General features: G+C 34.3%; 1 long non-coding RNA gene across 1 annotated transcript in view; it reads right to left on the minus strand.

Moving 5' to 3' along the window:
• Positions 1-680: 680 nt before the first annotated feature.
• Positions 681-10217, minus strand: part of LOC123586026 — a 63541-nt gene continuing 54004 nt past the window's right edge. Inside the window, exon 3 of the long non-coding RNA XR_006706552.1 lies at positions 681-6455. This is a non-coding gene — a long non-coding RNA (uncharacterized LOC123586026). The remainder of the gene's footprint in view (positions 6456-10217) is intronic.

The raw sequence follows: 10217 nt of genomic DNA on the forward strand, positions 1-10217 counted from the left end.
TAGCATGCAATATATCTTACTGGCTTCTCAGCCCTTAGCGCAATGCCTGCCACATGATAGGCACACTCAATAAATATTCCTTTATTTCATGTAACATATGTTCCAGTGAATGTTACTGTCTTGCTCTAAGTTATAAACTTACCAAATTGCACTTAAAATATATAAAAGAAGAATAATTTACCTATTAAAAATGTTGACTTACTTTGGAAATGAGTTTCTGTAGTGATTTCCTTACAATCTCTCGCCAGCATGATTTTTTAACACAATTGCCATTTACTTAAGTGTCAGATGTTTTGTTACTTTTTTATCATCTTGTATTGTTACTAAAAGAAGATGGACGCATTCTCCTATTTGGATAGAGTGAAATGTTTTGTGTACTAAAGTAAATATTTAACTATGTAACTAGTCATGTCTTTTTACAGTGCTATCAGACAGTATCCAGCTATATCAAGTGTGTCTGCGATAGATTAGGCAAAGGATATCTTTCATGGTGTAAGCAAGACATATTAGTACAGTTCCTTTGCATTCTGAAAAAGAATGCTTATTCACATACATTTCCCTTCATATTTACATGATGCAAATTTGGCCAAACAGTACTTTTCCCTTGCTAAAAATGTTACTTGAATAGTTTGAAGTAGTATTGGATGCATCAAGTAAATTCAGAACACATTACCAAGAAATAGATGCAAGTTGAATTTATTTGGAAATGAAATCACTTAAAATACCTGCTGTGAGACAATCATTAGAGCATAGTAAGCTGTAGTCTTTGGTTCAGTTTTGCGCACAGTACCCAACTCATTATAAATGTACCGATATTTTCTTTAAGTCAATAGCACTTACTCGTCCCCATCATCCCTTGCCTTTAAAAAGAAGTGAACCGCAAACTTTTGATTAGGATCTTGTAGCCATAGAAAACTTGGAAAATAGAATCACAATTTAAAATTAACTCTTTGTCTTTAGGTTTAAAAAAATGCTTTGAATTGCATACCTTCTCTTAACCACAGGTGATATTTCATAAGTTTAAAGTACACTTTCAAAAAAAGGGTACTTTCAAATAATTTTCCATGCCTTCATTCAGCAGGTAACCCAAACCTTCATAATCCCCAAATGCTGCACTTCAAAGTTATGCTCAGGAAAAAAATATTGAAAAGAACAGCCTCTCTTTCCAGTTGATTTAAAACATCACTAGCTTATTTTCAGTACACATATGGAGTTACTTTTAAAAAGAAATCTTGGAATATTGCCAGGCTACATACAGGAAAGGCTTTTCTCCAGAGAGAGCTAAAATTCATTATCTGAGCTTTGGGACACCCATGTTCCTTCAAAATTTGGACACATCTTTGTTCCTCCATGATTAGTGATAGAAGTTCGACTTAAAACAAGAGACTGCTTACTCAGTGTGTAACTAGACTCTAAAGAATCCAAAAGATTATGTTATTTTGAATTGAAACTGATTTATAATTATACACTTAAATAAAATATTATTTACACGGTAACAGTTTTAAAATAAACTACAGAATATTTTTAACTAAAATTATTGACAAAAATATAATACCAATTATGCGTTTGTCAGTAACATGAAGTTAAATTTTGGACCCTTTATCTTATTTCTCGCCTCAGTAAATGGCTGGTTTCTCTCATTTAAATCCATGTGAATATTGTTTTTTTTTTTTTTTTGTAGGAGAAAAATCACTAAGTCCAAGGAAGCTAAGGGCAATATAATTATTTCATAGTGTTGTTTGTGACCAATTCATGGTAATAAATATTTCAAACAGTTCCATCTATTTTTGATGCATAAAGTAAATTTATAAAAGTGGAACATAGTGTTACAAATTAAAAAGAAAAAAGTAAAATCAACACTTTAATTTCAGTAACAATCTGAAACGTTCCAATGTAAAATATTATACAGTGATAATTATTCTCTCGCTCCCTTATGTATGGTTCCAATGCATGCAACACATTTTAGTTTCCTTTTTTATTTTTTATTTTAGGTGAAAGAGTAAAATCAAAATCCTCATAATTGATGATGAAGAGCCTCTAAATACAAAACAAAATAATATATACTGATATTAAGCCAATTAGGTAGACACAGGGCATGGTTTCTATAAGGTTTACAGTACCTTAGATGTGCAGGGCATCCATAAAATTGAACTGGTACTAAGCAGAGCATTAGCTTTAAAATATCAATCCTACACATAAGAAAGAATAAGTGTATTTTGTTGTATGCAGAACAAGGAAGCAAATGGTTTTGTTTATCCCCATATTTATTTAGTCAGAAAGACAGGTGTAGAATTCCAGAAACCGCTTAAATGAAGGAAGAGAAAATTTTGGCATGTTGGGAGTGTATTTTACGTGACACGTGAGCATTACATATCATAGGTGTTTTTATCCATTTTAATTTTGCTCACAAAGAAGGCCTGGCACTTTCTGTATCTGCATAATTTGATAACATCGGGTATTATTAACTTAATGAAGAATTATTTCAAATGAAACCAAAGCACACGTTCTATTGAAAAGAGTCATGGTGGAGCTGGAATAGGATTACTTCTGTAAAATGAATTAGAACACTGTGAACTGCGATGTATCGGTGATAAGTCTCGCCTATTTCAGTCCCACCGCTATTGGAGAAATGGATCAGAGTCACTTGAGCATCACAAATCCTAGGCCATATTTTTATTTCCAGCCTTACCCTTTGTGCTGCTTCCAAGTATGCGGCTCCAGTTGATTTCAAAGGCAGTAGATGAGAGATAAAGAGGAGGAAGGATTGTTCTACCTCAGCAATTCATGATCCCTCTAAGGCCACTGATTTGGAAAGAATAGGGAGACCCTGGCATCTCAGCAGAATAGAACCAGCTACTCTTCTGTAGGCTACTCCCATGAGGCAACCCAAGCATTTATCCAGTTTACCATAGCAAATGATTCTCTACGTCCAGAAAATTACAGCTCTCTTCCTCTCTTCACTCCAAGGAGCCATAAAACCTAAATTAAACATAACTGTCCAAAGAGTTATTTTCAGCTACGTGAACATTTCAACAAGGGAAATAAATGGAGCTATGTGATTTGAATAATTTTAAAATATTAAATAGAACGATATTTTGTAACAATTTACCATCACTTATTAATTTTTACATCGTGACTTAAATGTTTTACGGGTCTAGGGTAAAGCTATATAGTATATTGCTAAAACATGTGTGTTTCTGATTCTAAAATGGTTAAAGCTTTCTAAGTAATATTTCTTTCATGTTCTTTATACAGAAATCCCCCTTTTCCCTTTGAAGATATTCTTCATTTCCATTTAAACAGAGTATGTGTGTATATACATTTAAAGGACTCATTTTGCTCCAATAGTCTAACGATATGTTTTAGTGTCCAAAATATTTTTATAGTTGTGGTGAGACTTTCCTAAATGAATACTTACAGTTTTGAAAAACAAATTAATTATCACTTTCTTCAAAAGCAGTGACTAAAGGCTATTGAAAGGAGTCAATTAGAATAGGACACTTCAGATATATGTACAAAAATAACTAACATTTATTGAAAACTTAGCATGTTCAGTCACTATACTGTTATCATATGCATCGTCCACTTAATTAATTGTTGCAAACCTGTGAGGTCAGCATTATTTTCCCTATCTTACAGATACTGAATGAAAGGATTACAGAAGGTAAATAAATTACTCCAGATTATAGATGGGGCAAAACTGGAGCTTGGACTCAGATCTGAATTGAGAATTCTGCTTTTGACTGCTTTATCATTTCTCTTTTCTGGTGGTATCATATTTTGAACTGGAAAAATGTTAAGGTATGATTTATAGGTAGAGAGGATGTGTTTTAGGACTGTAGTTGTTCAACAAATGTTCATTTCATTGGATTTATAAAATATATTTTATTCTGAAATTATTAAGTCTCTTTTGTGTGTCAGCCCTGTGTTGAGTGCAAACAAAGACAACTAGCATGTGATCGTGGTCCTAGCAGAGTGAACCCTCTAAAGCAGAAGTCAGCAAAGTTTTTCTGTAAAGGTCCAGATGGTAAATATTTTAAGCTTTTGGGGTCATACAGCCACTCAAAAGTAATTGACTCTGTCATTTTTAGCATGAAATTTGCCACAGAAAATCTATAAGTAAATGAGCATGGCTATGCTCTAATAAATCTTTATTAAGGAGTCTGAAATTTGAATTTCATATCATTTTCAGGTGTCAATAAATATTCTTTTTCTCATCTTTTTCAACAATTTAAAAATGTGAGAATCTATCTTTGCTCCCAAGTCACACAGATATTGGACTGGATTTGACCGGTGAACCAAGGTTGACCAATTACTGTTGCTGCTTTGTGGATATAAAAGCCACTAGCCACATGTTATTGAGTACTTAATTAAGGCTATTGAGTACTTAAATTTAGCTAGAACAAATCGAGATGTGCTGTAAATGTAAAATACACACCAGATTTTAAAGACCATATTAAAATTTTTAAAGGTCTCATTTATAATTTTATATTGATTATATTTTGAAATAAGATTTAAAATTAATAAAATATGTCATTAAAATTAGATTCACCTCGTCCTTTTTTGCCTTTTATTAACATAAGTCCTAGAAAATTTAAAATTACACATGTACATCATATTTTATTTCTACAATGATGCTTCAGAGGTAACATTATTTGAAGGTCAACAGATACTATATATTTGTGACAATGTAATGATTTATTAGGTATTGAACTGGGATAAAAAGGTCATTAGAGAAAAATGGTTAAGATTTGATCAAGTGTTGAAAGTAGAATAAATATTTTCTATATAGGAAAAGAACCGAGGCCTTTAAGACACAGATATGTTTGTTCTCAGTGTGCGTGTCTGTGGAACTGAAAGTCCCTTTTGCTAGAAAATAACATGTAATAGGAAAAGTGGTGAAAGATGATGCTCTACCAATTAACCAGGATCAGGTTACAAACAGCTTTGTTTTCCATGCCGAGGATCTTAAATTTTATCTGAAAAAGGAAGTCAATCACAAGCCATAGGTAGGGGTGGACACTGGAGATCTTCAGGAAATATGGTAGGTCAGATGGTTGGAGAGAAATAGAGAGAAGTCTCGTGTTTGTAGCTTAGACCATTAGGTGAACTGCAATGTCACCTGAAGACAAATGAAATGCAGCACTAGAAAATTACATCTCCTTTGTATGCTATTTACTTGCACACTTGTCCTGTGGTGGGTGGTGCATGGGTAAGCTGAGACAGTGGGGAAAAGTTCAAGTTGACACCCCAGAAGGTTAGCAACCGGATAGTTACCGTTTTTCTGATATATCGACATTTCATCTTAAAAGTCAAGGGGGGTCATAGACTGACAGATATGGAAAACTGCAAAATAACTTACAAATTGGGGGTCAACCACTTCACAGATACTTGAATGCCTTGACAAGCATGCATGCCAAATAGGCATCCTTATTAAGACTGAACATTTTCAGTAACAGGAAGTCTATCACCTCTTTGAAAGAAAGGCATTTATGACTATTAGAAAGTCATTCTTTAGGATTAAAATTAAAATCATGAACCATTTAGTCTCCTTTCACAAGTAATACCACCACCACGTTTAATTTCAAGAATCCCAATTAGCCATTATATTTTCCAGTGATTGTTCTATCGTGTGAATGAGGTAATTCTTTGATTATTAGATGCCTCCAAGGACTCAATTCCTTATTGGAACAGTGATCAAAAAGCATAAAGTTATGTAAGTAAATTTTTCATTATAGAAAGCAAGTCAGAGTGCTCATGTTTTCAAACGCCAATGGCGCATCTCTGCCGGAGACACTCTGCAAGCGTCTCCAGCCAACAAATATTTTTCTTCTTCATCTGCAAAACATGATGTTTCTTTCCCTTTTATTGCATTGTTTAATGACATAACCACGTCCATTCGGCACATCAAGTTGAAAGAAGCCTGTGTCATGTGTGTAATTTTGCTTGGCTAACAAACTAACAGAAACGAAATACCGTGCTTTCAAATCTTTTTCAATTTCTTTCCTTATGACTTTTTTTTTTTTTGCAAACATTTTCTTATTTTCTAATTGTTTTCATAGTCTTCATTGTCTCCGCGCACAGATCTGATTTTCCAGTCTTCCGTAGTGTAAACCTTCTGGTTGTTCGTCATGTGGTCTTCAGGGGAGGTTTTCCAATACATACTCTTCAGATCCAATGGTTTCTGGAGAGGGCAGTGCTTTCCAAAGCAGGGAATTGCGGAGAGAGGGAGGGAGATCCACCTTCCAAGCTTATCAACTCTACTTCAAAGAGTACAATTCGTGTTATTTTCTTTTTTGGCCACATAAGTAAGATTTTCTTTGATTAAAATAGTTCCACTGTTCTAGAAACTTGGCCAAATATTTCAGTCTGGCTTCAAAATATTTACCAATTTCATTTCCCTCTTCTTTCACACCTTTTGCAATGAAGTTGTAACAGATGGTAAAATGGAAGATCTATGGAGAAAAAAATATAAACGATTTGAAATGCAGAATTTACTATGGGGACAATTATGAGTTTTGCAACTCCACACCCATTGGCCAGATGAGAAAAATAAAGAAAGGTTATGGTTGAGAGAGATTGTAAAGCCGTACCTTGGAAGCGTAATGAACAATGCTATTCCCCTTTCCAAAAGAGAGAGGGCTGAGGGGTACTACAACCTTACCTTATGCCTTATGAGGCGGTACCCACAGGACTGTGGAAAGCATCTGATATGCACCTCTAAACCTAGGTGAGACCAGGGAGAGTAGACTGATGTGTGAGTCATCCCTAAGAAAATAGCAGGAGAGCATTGGTGACAGTAACAGGTCTTTGCCCTGCCCTTATATCCTTCCGTGGAAAAAGCTTGGTCCACAAAGAGATTGCACGGTAAACCAGGAGTAAGACTGGGTTAGAGGAAAGAGTGTTGCAGTTCCCTGAAGATGGACTCTGAATTTCCCCAAAGCCCCTCATAAAGAAAAAAAAAAATGTCACCTCAACCAACCCCAGGCTCAGGGAGTGAGAAGCCACCCAAAAATAAAAACTTCTGTTCCATCCCCAACCTCCTCTGCCTCCTCCCATTTCAACTCTACAGTGAGAACCAGAGGAAGTGAATGAGGAGAGTAGACGGTGAATATCTCACTTCTTCCAGAAAAACACTTCCAATTATAGAGCTTATTGTGGTTTAGAGAGGAGAATAAGCATTCAGTTTGATTTAGTAAAATGTTGAATAATATACTGGGCTAGATGCATTCCAATTACTGAATTGAGGCTCTAAGCTGGAACTTAAAACCATTTTAGGAATTTTACTAAAGAGTTAACAGCAATACCATAGGAACTCTTTATTTGAACACAGCCTATAAGCTATGGGTTTAACCAGCATTTACTTAGTTTGTTTCAGTCACACACATGCACACTCACATGCACACACATTCATACGACATTCACCTTTTAGAAAATACAGTATGCATTTCTATATTTTCTATAACTACTCTTTGTATATACTGTTTACTGACTTCAAATAAGGCATTAAAGTGCTCCAAAAACCAGCTGTACCCCCACTTTCTAACATAAAGGACCCCAGCTTCCCAGAGAGGCTGTCTGTGTATCAGGATTCATCTGAAAGTCGGGATGTGTCTCTATCAAAGCCAATACCATAGTTAGAATTCTGAAAGGAATAGTGTATGTCGCCTCTCCTCCAGAAGCTCACAATTGAGTGGGATTTGTTTGTGAAATATAAAGAGGCTCAGGAGAGGAAAAAATCCACTGTTCTAATTTTTTTATTTCCTTATTTCCCAAACAGTGAATAGCAAAACCTGCCTACAAAAATAAAATGTGTACTAGGTTTAACTTCAGTTCATTGCAGTTTTTCTGATTGGAATAAACTTTTTCCTCCTCTCTCCTCTGGATGGGCCAAAAGCAAAAAATGATGAGCTCAATTTCCCACAAAAGATGAGAGAAGGAAAAAAAATTAAGGCATTTCAAATAAAGCTAATAAATCCCTATTAATATTCCACTTCTTGAACAATCAGATATTCTTTAGCTATAAATAATATAGAGCATGATTACAATAGCAATCATAATAATAAAAATAGTAACAATTTAAACTTTTATAAAAACCCTTTTTCAAAGAGTTAAACTACTTTCATATGCAATGATAAGCAAAATTTAAATCTGAAAGCGCTGTGACATGATCCTTAATTTTGATTACTTATACTTCTTAAATCTTCGTTTCCTTTTTAAATTTTTCCTACTCGTGATATTTTTGGGTTTTTTTCATGCATTTATACAATTTTAATCTTGTTGTTTTAGAAACTCCTATGAAGGCCTGCTTTCAAAGTTGAGAATAATAGTTCTCTGTCCAATATAATTATACATGTTTATTAGGTCATTTTTTTTCTAAACCAATGTTAGCGAAAACAAAAATTTGTTCACACTGGAATATCATGAAGTTAAAGAAGAGATTCCTGTATCAGTTTATTTTAGGATTTGTAGTTTAAAATATGCCAGACTCTCTTGCCTTTACTGGGGCTGTTGAGGATTTGTGTGTTTTATGGTTTTTATTTTGTTTTGTTTTAATTCACAGTGATGTTGTTAAGCAGATTAGTGTAAAGTCCAGGCTTGCTCCTATTACAAGGAGGAATCCTTTCAGGTGCCACAATAGGTTGTAACACTCTGAGCAATGCAATAATCTGAGATGCCTAACAGATCACCCATCAGCAGGGAAATACAAATCAAAACTATGATGAGATACCACTCACACCAGTCAGAATAACTAAAACAAACAACACAAGAAACAACAGATCTTGGCAAAGATGCGGAGAAAGAGGAACCCTCTTCCACTGTTGGTGGGAATGCAAACAGGTGCAGCCACTCTGACAACAGTGTGGAAGTTCCTCAGAAAACTAAAACTAAAACTACTCTACAATCCAGCGATTGCACTACTGGGTATTTACTCAAAGGCCACAAGAATACAGATTTGAATGTTTATAGCAGCATTAGCAGCAATAGCCCAACTACAGAGAGAGCCCAAATATCCATTGACTGATGAACGGATAAAGAAGACGCGGTATAGATATACAATGGAATATTGCTCAGTCAGTAAAAAGAATGAAATCTTGCCAAGTGCAACAACATAGGTGGAGCTAGAATGTATTATGCTAAGTGAAATAAGTCATTCAGAGAAAGACAAATACCATATGGTTTCACTCATATGAGAAATTTAAGAAACAAAACAGATGAACATATGGGAAGTTGGGGAAAGAGGAGAGAGGGAAACAAACCACAGGAGATTCTTAACAATAGAGAACAAACTGATGATGGTTGATGGAGGGAAGGCGTGGGGAATGGGCTACATGGATGATGGGTATTAAGGTTGTGATAAGCACTGGGTGTTGTATGTAAGTGATGAATCTCTAAATTCTACTCCTGAAACCAATATTGCACTGCATGTTAGCTAACTAACATTTAAATTTAAAAACAAATCTTTTTTCTAATTAATAAGAAACATTAAATAAAAAATTTAATAGCAGTATAATTAAAATTATAAGAAAATAATGTTTAGTTTTGTCTTTGCAGAATATTTCATATATTTTTATTCACAAATATTAGCACTGAAACTTAAGATACTCTGGAAATGTATTCAAAGACTTTTTGAATATGACTAATATAAAATTATTAGAACTAATATAAAATGTGCTCTCCCAGAAAAATGAGATTTTCCTACTTAATTCATTTGAGCAGTTTTTGTTTAAATAATTATCCTAAACAGTGCTGGTCTTTTTTTTTTTTTTTTTAATCACACATACACAAAAGCCTACATACTAGAAATCTATTGCTAAAAAGATGTTATGTCTCATTGTCAGGGATTTTTAAAAAATTGATTAATATAGTAGTATAAAGGAGATCTTTGGAAATATTGAAATATTATTAATATATTACCTATTTCTTAATTCATTCGTCAAATATTTATTGAGAACCCAGTATGTGTCTTGCATAATTCTAGGTACAAGGAATTTGGTAAACAATTTCAAGAGAAAATAACCTGCTCTCGTGCATCTTATAGTCAAGTGAAGGTTTACAGTAACCTCCTTTATTTTTTTTTTAATTTGTTTAATGTTTATTTATTTTTGAGAGAGAGAGACAGTGTGAGCAGCGGAGGGGCAGAGAGAGAGGGAGACACAGAATCTGAAACAAGCTCCAGGCTCCCAACTGTCAGCACAGAGCCCGACGTGAGGCTT

Source organism: Leopardus geoffroyi, chromosome C3 (genome assembly GCF_018350155.1).
Source record: "Leopardus geoffroyi isolate Oge1 chromosome C3, O.geoffroyi_Oge1_pat1.0, whole genome shotgun sequence".
Lineage (NCBI taxonomy): Eukaryota > Metazoa > Chordata > Mammalia > Carnivora > Felidae > Leopardus > Leopardus geoffroyi.